Genomic DNA, 13476 nt, shown 5'->3' with positions numbered 1-13476 from the left:
GGAGAACGAAGGAAGCGGTGCCCTTAAAAACGAAGTTTTATTTTTCAATAAAATTTGGTCCACTCTTATGTTATGCTCATCTGCAATGCTTGTCGGATTGAGTCTGGATTTAAAAATGGCAGATTCGGTCAGATCCAGATTACGTTTGGATCTAATAAATTGCTTGCCAGATTGGTACAAATTCAGTCTGAACCCGATCCATCACAGCCCTACATAGGGGCAGTACCAAAACGTTATGCCCATCAAACAATAAATGAGAGAGCATCTCCGACAAGTCTCTGAGATTGGAGAAATCCCACCTCTCTTAAGTCACTATTTATGTTTTTTTACATCCTTTCTTTTTTCTCTCTTTTTCTGTGAATATCATTTTTGACCTCTTTTCATAGAACATGTTTTAAAGAACGAATAATATTTTCCAAAAGGGATCTTCCCATACTAATAGAAACTATTGTGTGATGGTTAAACGGAGTAAGATGAATACATCAACAGTAACTATGAAAATCACCACTAATTTTTTTTTTCTTGATTTGTAGAAGATTTTCATCGTAACGTCAGATGTAACAGATGGAATGGCTTTTGTAACTCTTATTTGCTACTGCAAATAAACAAATGCGAATGTGACACCAACTTTTGCTAATGCCACCCCAATTCATATGTAAATCACCAAAGAGGGAGCACGCATCTTTGGGTGGCGATAGAAGCTCTCATAATTTACCACCTTATGAATACAAAATCATTAATATGAGGCCTTTAAATCCAATCAGACTGAAAGACCAACAATAGATCAAAAGCCGAGATCTTTGTAAAGAACACGACAAATAGTGGATCCGAAAAATCTCTAAAGAACGTGACCACGAGTTTTAAATGCTTCAGAGAGTAACTCAAGAAAAGTTCAATGCCACTCATGGGGATGATCCAGTCACTCCCATCATGTGAAATGGGTTCTACATCCAATTGTGAAATCCTTGAACGATGCCGATGAATTTTCAAAAACTAGATGCGACTGTATTACCTAAGTTTTCATTATATAATTATCATTGATTTGAAAGAATCAGAAACTATCTCCAGCCCCGCCATCCCATCTCTTCTCCTATACATTCAAAAAACAAATTAGATGGTACGGCATATTCTTCCTATTCCCACTTTGATGCATGAGTGTTCTTTCTTTCTATCTTTTTTCTTTAATTTAACACCCGTATCTTAGATTTCTTTATAACAATTTTTAAAAAAACAACATAAATAACTCTAAGTTGTATAACTAGGCTACTTCTCTCTAAATTAGTGTTAATTTTGTAGGTCAAGCATCCCACGGGCTTCGTGTTGTGCGGAAGTGTAGCAAGAGCAAAAATAAAGAAGAAAACAAACACACAAAGAACACAAGTTTTATGTGGTTCGGCAAATTGCCTACATCCACAGAAGAGAGGGAGAAAAATCTACTATCAACAATAAAAATTACTCTCTCTGACTTCTCTCAGTCGCAACGAACCTCACAAAACAAAAAAACATCAAAACCCTACCGCAAATATACATATATATGCCCAAAAAAATTCACCTCAGAGGCACTGCCCCAAACCCACTCTACTTTGGAAAAGGTCCTCTTTGTTACTATTTTGCCTCTTGAGGCCCATGCCCAATAAGAATACTGGACATCTCACAGGCACTCCAACCACAACATAATTGGCTTCAAGAGAAACTCCTTCCCCATGAGAATTAACAATGGAGCACCACCCCTCTGTTACGAGGAGATTTGCTCAGTAACTATATCATCATCAAAGCCAAACGACTTTGATTGCTTGTCAATCACAAGCAATACCAACATAATGTCTTCCATAAGATAATGTGATCTATCTCCAGCAACAAATTCACAAACCATACCATCGACTTCGATCAAGCTACAACCAGGTACTTTCCTTACCTTCTTGTTTTCCATCTCCTTCCTCACCTTCGCCACATCATCCCATCTGTTATCTGTGGCAAACAAGTTCGAAAGAAGAACATGAACCCCACCATGATCAAGACTCCGCTCCACAAAGCTCTCAACCGTTTCTTTACCCAATTCAACATCCCCATGCATTCTACATGCATTGAGCAATGCGCCCAAAACATACGAGTCGGGTTCCATTGGCATCTCTCTCACCACTCTCTTCGCCTCTTCGAGCATCCCCGCTCGCCCCAATAGATCCACCAAGCAACCATAGTGCTCGACCCCCGGATCAATCCCGTAAACTCCACTCATACTTTTGAAGAATCTCAACCCTTCTTCTACCAACCCCATTCGACTACACGCACTTAGGACACATATAAATGTGACCTCATTCGGTTTAACACCTTCTTCTTGCATCTTAACGAACAACTCGATCGCACTTCCACTCCGACCATGATTCGCTAGTCCTGAAATCATAGAAGTAAAAGCAAATAAATCTCTCTCGGGCATCTCATGAAATACTTGAAGAGCCGTTTCTATGCTTCCACATTTCGAATACATGTCTATAAGCGCGGTACCCAATATTCTATCCAATTCGATTCCATTCTTATCGACATAAGCATGAATCCATCTTCCTTGATCAAGAGCCCCAAGAAACCCACACGCAGAGAGTGCCCCAACAATGCCGGCATGATTAGGTTGGATTCCGGAAATTTGCATCTCATTAAAAAGCTCTAGAGTGACTTTGAACATACCCACTTGGGCATAACCAGTGATCATGGCACTCCAAGAAACTGCATTTTTTTCAGGCATTTGATCAAATAGTTGCCGGGCAACTTCAATTTCACCAAATTTTACATACCCATTAACCATCGCAGTCCACGAAATCACGTCAAGGTTTGAACTTACGTCGAACAGTTTACGAGCTAAAGCAACACAATTGCAATTTGCATACATATGTATCAAACCATTTTGAACAAAATCGTACGATTCCCACCCAAGTTTGATGATTTGTGAATGTAATTCTCCGCCACACGAACCATCATTGAGATTGGTACAAGCTTTGAGGACAAATGAGAAGGTGTAATTGTTGGGGGAAAGACCATTTTCGAGCATTTTTTGGTAGAGAGAGATGGCTTTAATGGGTTGTTTTTTCTCAGCGAAAGCTCGCATCATTGTGTTCCAAATGAAGGTAGAGGGATTGGGCAGATGGAGAAAGAGTTGATGAGCATAATTGAGATCGCCGCGATTGGAAATCGCGCAGAAAGCTATGATCTTTGCGGCGGCGAAAGGGTCTGAAATTGTTCCAGAGACGATGAGATGGTTTTGAATTTGTTTGATTTCTCTCATGGTGATGCATTGTTGATCTAAGAGGGAAAGTGTTCTCTTGTTTGATTTCAAATGTTTGGCCAACAAGGGAAGCAACATTAGCCGTTGAGGGGTTCTAGGGTTTAAGTTGCTGGGGTTTATAAGCGCGGCAGCTGACGTGGCTAAACAAGTGGGATCTACTTTGGGCTGTCTTGTCAGTTGGGCCTCTAAAGCGAGTCTGGCCCATTTCAAATAACAAGGTTTAGGGTCTTGATCTTGATCCAGCAAAGGCAGATTAAAGTTCAAAAAAATTGGTCGCATCAAACCTGAATCAGTTATATATGGGGAATGCTAACGTCCAAGACCTTGTGGGAACATTAACAATCTCTATCACTTTTTTTTCCCCCAATAATAATTTTCTCTATTTTGTTTTTTAGTGAAAAAAAACAAGGATATGTTAGTCTTTTACATAATACATTCGTTTTTATATTCGCATTGGTTGCAAAAATATTTACTATAAAAAATAAGATATTTAAATCAAAAGACTAAAATGCCTTTCATATTTATTATCTAAACAAACATTTATTTTATAAAAAATCAACAGACCTTTTGTCTTTTTTATTAAAAGATAAAATGAGAAGAGGTATTATTGAAAAGTAAATTTGATGGATAATGCAACGTCCAACATCCCCATGAAGTCTTCGATGTTAGTATATCCTTTGTATAAAATTGAATATATAATTTTATAATTAAAAAAAAAAAGATATTATAAAATAACAAATTTACTTTTATCTCTGATAGCTCTTCAATTAAGATAGAGATTGTTCTCCTATTCTGATATAAATTTACATCAAGTGAATCTAAATGAGTTTGGAAGGTTCTTTTTATAAAATCGAAATCTTATTTAACCAAATCAATGTACTATAATCAAAACAAGATTACAAAAGTTAGTAAGCTCAAGACTGATTAACTAAACCCGATTCAACGATCTAACAATGCCTCGATTCCGCACATCTTTTGTATTTTCACAATCCCAATCTACGAATTGTAATTATAGTCAACAAACAATTTGATACCCATGAACCAACAACAAACACTCGATTCCATAAGGAAAATCGAATAGACTTTTCATTTGTGGTTGATTGAATTGGTTTCTCAAACATTCATAGATTTGAAATATAATTTGGAGGTTCGAGAGATTGCTTGGGTTTCCAGAACTCAAAAGTTAATGACTTTAGTATTTTTCGTGTTCTTGAAAATCTAATAGGTTTGATGTCCTTTTATAAGAAATAAAAATCCAGAGTTAAAAAAAAAAAAATTGAAATTCTGAGTTCTAATAGACCGAATAATCTAGTTTAACCGATAGAATTTTAGGCTAACTTGATCCATTCGAGTTGCTCGTCTATCAATTGGATCAGGGCAGATTTCAATCTATTTGAAATGATACATATAGTGGGTAAAAAAGTTGTAATGCATCTGAACCCTATACACCCTATACGTATTTAGATATGGGCAGAGAAACAATACTAAGTAGAGCAGTCTTACTTTGCTTAGTGGTACTTAAGTAAGTTCAACCCAGATGGGCAGGGATAAAGTACCTACCATGCTCTGTATATAGATAGTAGAGCAAAGTAGGGTTACATATAAGCACCAAATCTCTTAGACCTTTTGATTTTGGGGGATATCCCAAGGATCTTGGAGGAGGATGACGTGATTAGTATGGAGTCCTCCTAGATTGGATAACTCCCTCAAAAAGTAAGGGATTCCTAAATGAAGACCAGGGATCATGTAAAGACTTTTATTCTAGGAAGATCTCAGGAGAACATAATAAATAGAGGAGGAGACCTAAGGGAAAGGTGTCGGCCATTTTTTGAGAGATTGAGAGTTCATTACTATTTTCTAAGAGCTAATTTGATTTTCAGAGGATTTTGGCCAGTACCACATTGGTGCCACCATTCGTCCGGAGGAACAAATAGCATTTAATGGAATGACGAAGTTAATCACCCCTATAATACAAAATATAGTAAATGTAACCCCCGAGGGGTCCCTATTGGCACTAGAATCCAGAGATCAAACATCTCTACCGAATCCACAAGTAGTTCCAGTGGAGTTCCAACCCAAAGTGGAACCTTCACAACAGCTCCCCATAACAGGATCCGATATTACTTTTTGAATATTCATCTTTTAAAAAAAAAATTAAAAAAAAAAATTCTTTTATTAAACAAGGATGGGTACATCAAATTCTCGATTAATATTCCCAACAAGCATAACAACTTAAGCCCGGTTGGGGATGACGATGGGTGGAAAATAGAATTTTAAGGAAATTCTGCAATCATACATCCGAAAATTGAATTTTTTTATTTAAAAAAAAAATATTCATTTTATCATGTTGAATAGTTATGAAATCTCGAGGAATCTATGGCATTCGAAATCAATATGATAAGATCAAATAGAGCCTAACCACTTATATGTCATGATTGATTTTCAACCATTCGATTTCCACGTAATTTTGGTGAATAGGTTGGAAGGTGAGAGTTAGGTCAGATCACACATACATAGATATATATATAGGGGGCGGTTCGCGGGACGTCTTGCAAAACGGTTAGAAAACTGATGTAACTCAACCGTTAGATCTAGAGTAGTTGACGGTTGAGATTTAATTTTTAACTCAGAAAATTACTTTACAGCTGTAAAGGTTTTAACATAAATTCTCTGATTTTTACAAACACCTCCTCAATAAAAAAAAATTATTTATTTAAAAAGACATCATTCTCCATTTAAAAAAAAAACTGACTTCACAGATGAAAAGTTTTTTTATTGAGTCCGGCTAGCCCACGCTTGTTCGTGGGAGAGAAGTGTGCGAACGAGCATGTCAGCCGTTGGATGAAAATGAATCTCGATGATGCATTGTAGGGAAAAAATAGATTTTTTTTCTCAAAACCCATCCCCAAACCCATCGTCTTAGGCGTATGAGGGCATGAAATGTGGAGGATTTTATTGCAGGGTTGCAAATGTAGATCAAACCAAAGGGTTTCATCTTGCATCCTGAACATGAAGCCAAGTTTAGATGTATGGATTGTAGTTCAACTCCCCTCTTTCTCATTTGAAGTTCATTCCCTAGAAAGCACAATGGATTTTTTTTGCCTTGTAACTCTCCCCCTATTTCGTCATCTACGGCATGACTAGTTTCAACCTAAGATTCTCTCCTAAGATGAGATTAGGGTGAACAACTTGATACACTGGTTTTTGTAGATGATTGTTTTGTGGGTAGAAGTTGTAGTCTTGTAGATGAGTTCTTTAGGTAATTGTAGAAAAGTATTTCAGAGGAGATTGTGGTCAAGGGAGGTGTGCCCACAGTTTTTCTCTAATGTTTATCCATGATCTTAATGTATGTAGAAGTCGATAGAGAGATGTGGTCTGGTTCGTTGTAGAAGCCGATGGAGAGAGAGAGAGAGAGCTGGTCTGGTTCTCTGTAGAAGCTGATAGAGAGAGAGATGGCCGGATTCAATAAAAAAAAATTTCACCTGTCAAATCAGTTTTTTTTTTTTAATATGAAGAATGACGTCTTTTTAAATAAATAATTTTTTTTTATTGAGGAGGTGTTTGTAAAAACTAGAGAATTTATGTTGAAATCCTTACAGCTGTAAAGTAATTTTCGAGTTAAAAATTTAAATCTCAGCCATCAATCACTCTAAATCTAACGGTTGAGCTGCATCGGTTTTCTAACCGTTTTGCAAGACGTCCCGCGAACCGCCCCCATATATATATATATGGGTCCCGTTCGGCACCCTAAGTTTTACCACACACTTTAACAAACGCGTTTTGTCCTATATGGGTTAGAAGTTTCGGAATGGGCTGATTTTTGGTGAGGATGATCTCTATGGTGAGGAGATCATCCTCACCAAAAATCAGCTCATTCCAAAACTTCTAACCCCATCAAAAATGATTTACAAAAAATGGACGGTCCACAATTTTTCAACTTGTAAACATGGGGCTAAACATTTCGGAATGGGCTGATTTTTGGGGAGGATGATCTTCTAATCATAGAGATCATCCTCACCAAAAATCAACCCATTCCAAAACTTCTAACCCATGTAAGACAAAAAACGTTTGTTAAAGTGTGTGGTAAAACTTAGGGTGCTGAACATTTCCCTATATATATATATATATATATATATATATATATATGGGTCAGGTTCAAGGGCCATATGAGAAAACATATAAGAAAACTTTCGTTTTTCAAAATAAGGGTTAGAAGTTTTGGATTGAGCTGATTTTTTGCAAGGATGGTCACTATGATGAGAAGATCATCCTCACAAAAAATCAGCTCAATCAGAAACTTCTAAATCCATCAAAAGTGATTTACAAATTAGTGATAAAAATTGGTAAAAAATCAACGGTCCACATTCTAAATCACTTTTAATGGGGTTAGAAGTTTTAGATTGGGCTGATTTTTTTTTTTTTTTGGATGATCTTCCCATCATAGAGATCATCCTCACAAAAAATCAGCTCAATCCAAAATTTCTAACCCATATTTTAAAATTTTATTTACCGTCGAAAGTTTTCTTATATGTTTTCTCGTATGGCCCTTGAACTTGGCCATATATATATATATATATATATATATATATATATATAGGGTCCCGTTCGGCACAAAACATTTTGACAAACATTTTGGCAAACATTTAGGGACCTTTGGATAAAAACCAAATCGGCTGTTGAGATTCAAAACATCAGTCGATCGGTTTAAGTGAGGGATTATGCGATTATTTACAACGCCATCCCTCAAAAATCTATAATTAGTGTGTCCTCCTTGTCTCTTTAAAACTGAAGCAAAAAAACAGTCACTCTCACAGAACCCTCCTCTCTCTCTCACTCGAGCTCTCTAGACTCTCTCTCTCTCGTTCGAGCTCTCGCTCTCCCCTGAAACCCTCTCTCTCGCTCTCGCTCTCGCACGAAACACGAACTGCTGACCTCTCTGCTGCAACTTCATCGACGAAACACGACCGACGAAGACTCCATCTCCCTCGCAGACAGGTACTCTCTCTCTCTCACTGTATTAATTTGAGTTTCGATTTGACAAAGACAAAAAATCCGAAATTATTTAGGGTTTTTTTATTCTGATTTGAGAATATTTCATTTGTGAAATATTTCACATAAAAAATTCCGATTAGTTGTTGTGTTTTTTGATTTTAAAAGTTCCTTCCATCTTTTTCTTTATTAATAGATTTTGCATCAATGAATGAATTTTTTTGGGAGCAACGAGATTTGTTCAGCATTTACCCCCAAATTTTTGGAACAAAGGCTTTGATGATGGAATGACATTTCAAGTTATGGAATTATTTGTGCAACATCGCTCTTAAGATGGGTTAGAGAGCCGTTTAGCTGTTGTGCTACCAGATGATACTGTAGAGAAGCTTACAGTGAATGGCAAGGGACATTTGGATATTGAACACGATATTTGAGGTACAATCTTCAGGTGACTTTAGCATTATTCTTTTTTACTTCCTTTCTACTTATCTTTGTGTATATGTTTTGCTTAAATGTGCTGGGGAAAATCATGTATATGTTTGCTTACTTGATCTGCTTGGTTCATTTCAGGTGGTTGTGGGTAGTTTTATTGCTGATGGGCGCAAAGAGTCAGAGTTAAACCAATCAGAACCTTCTTATGCAATGCCAAAGCATGGATCGGGTGGTGGTGGAATGGTGGGGTCTGGTAGTACACCATCATGAGGGACCATGAGTGAGTCATCTGGTGGTCCTGGCAGCCCCCTCAACTAAAGCATGGGAGCCTTCAATAACAACAACCAACAAGGCATGGCTAACATGCCGTGGAAATAAATTGTTCCCTCGTAATTTGTGTATTAGGCATGGATTTAGTCCATCAATTTTGAAGTTGTAGTGTCAGCTTTTCATTTTGGGTTTTTGTATAAGCTTATATTATTAGGTGCACCCAGGTAGGATTGTTAGTTAGTTATTTTCAACCCGGCTTTCTGGGAAGTAAATTTCAAACTAGTAACCACTCTCAACCAGGTGTTTTGGAATTTCAGATTTCTTGATGTCGTGTGGTATCTCTATCACTCTATGATGTGAAATAATTGTCCTCAATTTCATTGAGATGTTATGTTATAAAGGATCATTGTTTGGCATCAACGCTTATTGCATTTGTATGTATTTGAAAGGTTGTTTCACCAAGTGTGACAGTTTGAGTTATGATGTAAATGTTGTTGTGATTGCATTTATCTAATCTTACAGTTCAAGACTTGACCTCCTTGTGTTTATTTTTTAGATAATTAAAACTGCATTGGCTTTAATCTCCATTAGTAGTCAAGTTGGTGATACTTTGTTGTCAGCTTGCCTTCTTTAGCAGATTTGCTTCTCAATAAAATAACGTTCTTCTAATGGGCTCCACTTCATCCTGGTTAAACTTTCAGTTCTGTGTCCACAGTGGCTCGCCTCTAGCAATCTCTTTGGTCCTATGTTACATAGATACTTCACAGTGGGTGCAATATCCGATACCCATATACGTTCATCGAATTGATATGATGTGGATATGGTATTTGCACCTAAATAGATCTATCTGATACGGTAAAGCGCCCATCTTGAATTATCCAGATAAATTCTATTAGCATGGATTTCATTTGCATAATAGAAGTAATCATAGTATTGGTGCAACCCTTAAGTTCCTGCACAAGTTATCTCCCCTAAATCATTAAGTTCCTGCAACCCTTTCATTCCACAATTTTATGACACAAGAAAAACATGGATCATCCAACAAACAAATCTTCAATCCAATGCCAAGTTCATCAAGCAGTCCAACAGAGAACCACAACATATTACCAAAACATCAAAACCGCATTATCACACTAGGCCTCTATAGTTCGTCGTTGTGATGACAAGGGGACATGTGAATCCTATCTCCATTGTCTCAAACTCTTGACATGTAGTGTGCCATAGAAATAGTATGGCAGGTCCCTTCATGGTAAGGGTAATGAACCCACATGACTCAACGTGTTGAAATGCAAATTAGCTGGTCTCAAACAAACAAGGGTGGTGTTGAGGTTGGGCTAAAGGCAATGAATAATTATATGCAAGGTAGTGTTTGCTGAAAGCCTTCCGAAGAGCATTTTGGAATTTAGAGAAGCTGAATATTTTGATCATTAAAGTAACACTTTAGAAACAAACACTAAGGCTGTTTTAGTCCTTGAATAAAAGATGTGAGGACATTATCTTCCAAAAGAATATCCACATAATCTAGAAACTAAAATCGGATCTGTACTTTTGTAGGAACTAATTTTAATATTTATCAAACAAAGCACTTTTGTTCATGTCCTTCACAACAAAATCATCATCATCATCAAATTGAAAAAGAAAAAAAAAAAACAAACAAACACAGACCTGGTACAGGATGTACAATAAAGAAACCAAAAAAAAAAGAATAAAAGGATACAATTAGCGTCCTCTCCAATCAGAGAGGTTCCTCAACTACCTAATGCCAAATGAGATACTACAAAGAATACAATATCAAATCTTACATAAGAAAAGCATAAAATTAATGAACTTTTGTTCCTCTCTCTTTGCACAGCATATGCCACTCCTGCAGCACTACAGCCTGAAGTGCAAGGTGCTCAGCTTCCTCTGCAGTCAGCTTCGATAGGGTTGAAGGCCCCTTGGGCTTTCCATCATCTTCACCATTTTCCTTCTTTTTCTTCTTTCCATCACCACCTTCCTCTTCTTCCATTTTATCTTCATCTACGTCTTCTTCTGATTCTTCATCAAGTTTAGGAGATTGGGGTGGAGGTTGGGCCGCTTTAAGCAATGCAACACGTTCCATTAAGGTCCTTAGCCTCTCAGCTGCTGCCAACTTTACTTCATTTTCTGGCATGTATTTCACACCCCCATCTGTAATGTCGTCACACCACCCTTGTAAAACTGATTCTATCTCCTCTATGATTGATGCATCTGAAGCTCGAACCTCAAATTTGCACATAATAGTATGGATTCATTCAACCGATCCCCCACTCTTCCCTACAAACCATAGTATCTAATTATTTCCAAAAAGAACAGCATACCTTAGAGCTCCATTGCACTGAATTTACATCCATGTCATGGGCCTTTTCCTTTTTCAGAAGCAACTTATAGGATGGTCCATCAACCTGCAGAATTGAGAATAATTTTTTTTTGTAACTTGATAAAAATTTCGTGAAGACATCAACTAAAAAATGAGAGGGGAGGAAATGGAGCTGCCACTGTATCTGCTACTCCATAACATGTTAAGGGAGGTCAAACCACCAACAAGAGTCCATAATTTCCAAGAGTTGCTGAATAGAAACACCATCTCTTTTTGCAGTTCAAGACTTCACAAGTTTGTGTTGTAGATCAAAAGCTTAAGATCTTCAGACCATACAAAACTTATAAATTTATGAAAAAAGTGGATTATGTGCAAGGTGTGTGGTAGAGTCCATGAAGCATGCTAGACTTCAGGTTCATCATCTACATTCCATATTGAATTCCCGATATTTGGTTAGGTTCTCCTTTTTGTGTAGATCATAACACTAGTTCTTTAGTTCTAATAATACCTCAAAGGGATATAACAGCATCCCAAAGATGAACAGGTAGCTCAATTCTCAACATTTTTATTGGGTGTCTTTCCCGAATTTATTAGTTGGGGGAGCATAATGTACCATCCTAAGGTAGCATTTCAATTGTCGATACAACTATTGTACTGCTTGATGAGAAACTAAGGCATAGTGAAAATAAGAGTTACTATTTCCACACCAACTGTGTGCAATTATTTGGTGATTTACAAATTGGAATTGGTGTGGCAATATCAGCTCTCAAAAATAATCTAGTTGAGCAGGTGACCATTGGGTTCTCTGTCTCTTGTCAAGCTTATGTGATTGAGTCAAGCAATTCACTGTTGATTTGCAAAAATAAAGAGTAATTACAGACTAACAGTCAGCAGACAGAAAGAAGGATATGAGGATTACCAAATCGTCTTCGTTCTTAACGAAAAGACGTATAGTATCATCAACTGCTCCACTAGCAATAATGCCCTCCCTGTTATATTCACAAATGAATCACAATAAAGTCCTCATAAAATATGCGCTTAAATCATCTATAGATTAGATAAGAATGGGTTTTGTGCCAAATGGCAAAGATGGATAAAGGCATGTTTCTAGCTACATCAAGGTGATCTCCTCTCTGCTTTCCTCTTCAGAGAAAAAAAGAAAAAACCCATTGCAAGAAATCAAATCTGTATTTTCATTTGGGTAAGATTACATTAGAACCACATCAAGAAATCGAAACCCATCGCAAGAAATCGAAACCCACCGCGAGAGAGAAAAGAGTGCTTACCTGCCGTTGAGCTTTCCTTAGGGTTCATGGCTGGAAAATCACGAAGAGGTCGAGTTGAAAACCATTCGTGCGAGGTAGTTGCAGTGAGGAAATCCGAACAGCAAGAGCGTGAGATAGATGGAGTTGCAGCAAGGTCGAAGTTGAAGGCGTTTGTGTTTCTTCGATGAAGTTGCAGCAGCGAGGTCAACAGTTCTTGTTTCGTGCGAGAGAGAATGCGAGAGCAAGAGCGAGAGAGAGGGTTTCAGGCGACAGAGAGAGAGAGAGGGAGAGCGAGACAGAGAGGAGGGTTCTGTCGACTCTGTTTTTTTGCTTCGGTTTTAAAGAGACAGGGATGACGTACTAATTTACAGATTTTTGAGGGATGGCGCTGTAAAATCCCTTACTTAAATCCGATCACCCGTTTTTTGAATCTTGACCGCCCATTTTGTTGTTATCCAACGCACGAAAAATGTTTGCCAAAATGTTTGTCAAAATGTTTGTTGCTGAACATTTCCCATATATATATATATATATTCCGAAATGTTTAGCCCCATGTTTACAAGTTGAAAAATCGTGGACCGTCCATTTTTTGTAAATCATTTTTGATGGGGTTAGAAGTTTTGGAATGAGCTGATTTTTGGTGAGGATGATCTCCTCACCATAGAGATCATCCTCACCAAAAATCAGCCCATTCCAAAACTTCTAACCCATGTAGGACAAAACGCGTTTGTTAAAGTGTGTGGTAAAACTTAGGGTGCTGAACATTTCCCTATATATATATAGGGAAATGTTCAGCACCCTAAGTTTTACCACACACTTTAACAAACGTTTTTTGTCCTACATGGGTTAGAAGTTTTGGAATGAGCTGATTTTTGGTGAGGATGATCTCTATGATTGGAAGATCATCC

General features: G+C 37.4%; 1 long non-coding RNA gene and 1 pseudogene across 1 annotated transcript; one reads left to right on the top strand and one right to left on the bottom strand.

Annotated features, from left to right (window-relative positions):
• Positions 1-1288: 1288 nt before the first annotated feature.
• Positions 1289-3374, bottom strand: LOC147397905 (pentatricopeptide repeat-containing protein At5g66520 pseudogene; annotated as a pseudogene).
• A 4793-nt stretch (positions 3375-8167) lies between these two features.
• On the top strand, positions 8168-9096 carry LOC147397904 (uncharacterized). Its single transcript, XR_015180168.1, has 3 exons — positions 8168-8269; positions 8460-8698; positions 8834-9096. It is a non-coding gene; the product is annotated as an uncharacterized LOC147397904 (long non-coding RNA).
• Positions 9097-13476: the final 4380 nt, after the last annotated feature.

This window comes from Akebia trifoliata, chromosome 7, assembly GCF_017979445.1.
Source record: "Akebia trifoliata isolate Shusen 1 chromosome 7, ASM1797944v1, whole genome shotgun sequence".
In the NCBI taxonomy this organism is placed as follows: Eukaryota; Viridiplantae; Streptophyta; class Magnoliopsida; order Ranunculales; family Lardizabalaceae; genus Akebia; species Akebia trifoliata.
Note: the sequence above shows the minus strand (reverse complement) of the source record. Positions and strands in the feature narration are given on the sequence as shown.